The 3672-nt window shown below is 38.0% G+C and overlaps 1 non-coding gene across 1 annotated transcript; it reads left to right on the top strand.

Moving 5' to 3' along the window:
* Positions 1–837: 837 nt before the first annotated feature.
* Positions 838–944, top strand: LOC141694627 (small nucleolar RNA R71). The gene has a single exon (XR_012563915.1). It is a non-coding gene; the product is annotated as a small nucleolar RNA R71 (small nucleolar RNA).
* The last annotated feature ends 2728 nt before the right edge of the window (positions 945–3672 follow it).

The following is a 3672-nucleotide window of genomic DNA, read 5'->3' as shown; positions in this document are numbered from 1 at the left end:
CCACTTCTTTATCCTGCTGCACTACTTCTTTCTCAGCCTCAGCTTCTTCAGTCAACTCTTGAGTTTTTTCGGGATTCGCAACCTTTCCATACCTTAAAGTAATTGCCTTTACCTGCTCCTTAGCTTCCCTCTTTTCTGGCACTTCAGTGTTACTAGGTAATGTACCAGGCTGACGATTTAGCAAGGCATTGGCAATTTGCCCAATTTGATTTTCCAAGGTCTTGATGGAAACAACTTGACTTTTGCACATAATCTTCAACTCCTCTAGTTTAGATTTTTCGTTGGCTTGTTGCAGCTGGAGTTGCTGTCTAAATGCATACTGTGGTTCCTGAAAACTAGGGGGTTGTACTGTTTAGCTGGGTACTGCTGATAAGACTGTTGAACCGCATTCTGAGCATTGCTCCAGCTGAAATTAGGATGATTGCGGTTGTTGGGATGATAGGTGGCTGGCACTGGTTGCTGCGATCGCTGGAAGTTGCTCACAAACTGAGCTGATTCACTAGAAATTGCACACTGATCAGTCTCATGGGCACCAGCACAAAGTTCACAGACACTAGTGATTTGATTAACTCCATAATTAGCCAAAGAGTCCAACTTCATCGTCAAAGCCTTAAGTTGGGCAGCGATAGCAGTGACAACTTCAGAATTCCTGCAACTTTTCCATGAGTCAACCTCTGGGAAGGATTCTAGTACTCATTAGCAGCCATCAGTTCAAAAAGTTCATAAGCTTCATCGTAGCTCTTAGCCCACAAGGCTCCTCCTGATGCTGCATCAAGCATGGGTCTAGAAGTAGCACCCGATCCATTGTAGAAGTAATTAATAATCATCCAATCAGGCATGCCATGGTGCGGGCACTTCCTTAGCATCTCCTTATATCGATCTCAAGCCTCACACAGAGATTCTCCAGTTTGCTGAGCAAACTGAGTAAGGGCATTCCTGATTGCAGCAGTCTTCGCCATAGGGAAGAATTTAGTGAGAAACTTTTGAGCCAGATCTTCCTATTTAGTGATAGACCCTGGTGGTAGAGAATGTAACCATCTCTTAGCCTTGTCCCTTAGAGAGAATGGGAAGAGTCGCAACTTGATAGCATCTTCAGTCACATCATTAAACTTGAAGGTGTCGCGGATTTCGATGAAATCCCTGATGTGCATGTTGGGGTCTTCAGTAGGAGAACCCCCAAACTGAACTGAGTTCTGTATCATCTGAATCGTGCTTGCCTTGATCTCAAAAGTGTTAGATCTCCCATCGCTACTACAACTGGTTCTTCGACTTTCTCTTCTTCTTCTTCTACCTTCTGTTCTCCCTCAAAAACTTCCTTACGAACTACAACAAGTTCTTCCTCGGCTTTATCCAGTGTTCTCTTACGAGTACGCGAACGCGTATGCATACACCCTCGCTAAAGGCCTGAAATAAGACAAGGAAGTAGATAAGTAACAATGTCCGAGTCAATGAACTTTAACAACCACTAATGGAAAGCACATAAACTATCAATTAACACTGCAGTCCCCGACAACGGCGCCAAAAACTTGTTAGTCGCTAAACACGCGCTAATAATACATGCAAGTATATGAGTTCGCAAGTAGTATAGAATCTTTTCTAGTCCGTTTCCACAAAGACTGTATTGGTTAACTAATTAATTCATGCACTTAAGCAACAATGTATGGTTATTATTCAATGATAAGATGATAACTAATTGAGGTTGTTATTAACTAAGAATTAAAGTACTAATTATAACTACGAGAATTAAGATTGATTGAATTAATAAATATGACAAACATGGGATTCTAACTTCATTAAGTACTTCATTCAATAGCCTTATTGATTTTAACCTTAGCATGCAATGATGGTGACACTAATCAGATAACATGAAACTGATAAACGCCAACTTTCGTTGCACGAGTACCATACTACTAGACATCCACAAAAGAGATAGAAGCTGAATAGACACCAATTATATTGAGACCCTATATGTCTATAGAATTTGACAACATAACGGTTTAAGAACAAGTTATCTATCTCGATTACACAGGGAAAGTAAGATGGTTAAAATTACCTACGAATCATGCATACAATACATGAACCTATGCTAGCATGGCAAGTTCTAAATCCTTAAATTCACTTTTGCTTTATTAAGAATTAACACACTATCTTATAAGTTCGCGACGCTCATAAGACGAATACGCACAACCAATACTAGGATATCATACAATCACCACATACTAAGGTATCAAACAATTTAACTAAAGAAATCCATAAATAAATCCGCTAGAACCCCACGATAATGATTAGCCCATAATCGAACTCATCATTAACGTGGGTTCCGATGAAAACATGATATAACAAACGTAATCTTTACAACGAATAGTTAAAACCAAGTACAAACAAGAGTATAGGTTCAACAAAACAAGAAACGAGCATCCAAGATTATAACTCAAAACAAAGATTTACAAGAATAAACTATATAGTCTTCGCCTTTGTTGAATTGTGCTTTAGGTCTCTTGTCGTCTTCTCCTCGTGCTCTGGTAAGTCTCTCCTTCAAAAAATGATATTTATTTATCAATATATAGCAGCCCAATCAACCCAGAAGTCCAAAAAATAGAATTGTAATAGAATCAGGATTTTATTATCCCAACACGGTGCGGGCGCGCGCTTCATCAGCGCGGGCGCACTGCTTTCTGTACTTCGGCGCGACCGCACGCTAGTTCGGCGCGGCCGCGCGCTAGTTCAGCGCGGGCGCGCTGGGCTTCTGCCAGAAATAACTTCTTTTCTTTTGCTTTATCTTGCAGCTTCGAGCCGGCTTCAACGAGCTTTTATTCCAACACCACCTAGACACCATATTAGCACCAAAATAATGCTAATTTACCTGGTTCACAGATTAACGCCTGAAATGCAAAAACACTAAAAAACACGTTAAAACACTTAACAACTTGAGTACAAATGCACCAATTCAAAGCTTATTAGAGCATAATAAAGTGTCATAAATGCCACTCAACACTGATATTCCGTGTATTCATTCTTCCAAAATCTTGAATCTGTTTACTTTCAGATTTTTCTCTGATACCACTTGTTAGGTAATGAATCACACACAGAGGGGGGGGGGGGTGAATGTGTTTTTGTGTTTTTATGCTTTTATGCTTTTCTTGAATCTTTTATGATTGTGAACAAAGTAAATTAAATCTTGTAGTAAGATATGTTAACCTAGAAATTAAACATGCAACAATGAATAACACGGATCTTTCAAAACTCACTTAATTTTATATTAAAATTAAGAATGTTTTGCTACAAAATTTCTAGGCTCTTTGTTGATAAAGAACTTAGCTTCTTCCTTGAGAGAATACAAGAATTTTCTGATCTAATTATTACAACTAACAAAGGACCGGTGTTAACTTTAAATAAATAAATTAACTTTTGATTGTTAATTTAAATAAATAAATGAAATATAATAATTCATTTATTTATTTATTTTTAATATCAAATAAACCATTTATTAGTTAATCCAGCCAACCATATTATGCATGCATGCGTATGGATTGTTACTCAAAAGAAATGAAGTACAATGGCATGAGGGGCCCACGTGCAATTATGCAATGAAGAAAATAAAGCACAAAGCTTTGTTTTGTGTTGAAAAAGAAATGAAAAATTGTGTATTCAAATGAAAGAAACCATGTCAAG

Source organism: Apium graveolens, chromosome 10, assembly GCF_009905375.1.
Source record: "Apium graveolens cultivar Ventura chromosome 10, ASM990537v1, whole genome shotgun sequence".
Lineage (NCBI taxonomy): Eukaryota > Viridiplantae > Streptophyta > Magnoliopsida > Apiales > Apiaceae > Apium > Apium graveolens.
This window is presented reverse-complemented; position numbering and strand designations above follow the sequence as displayed.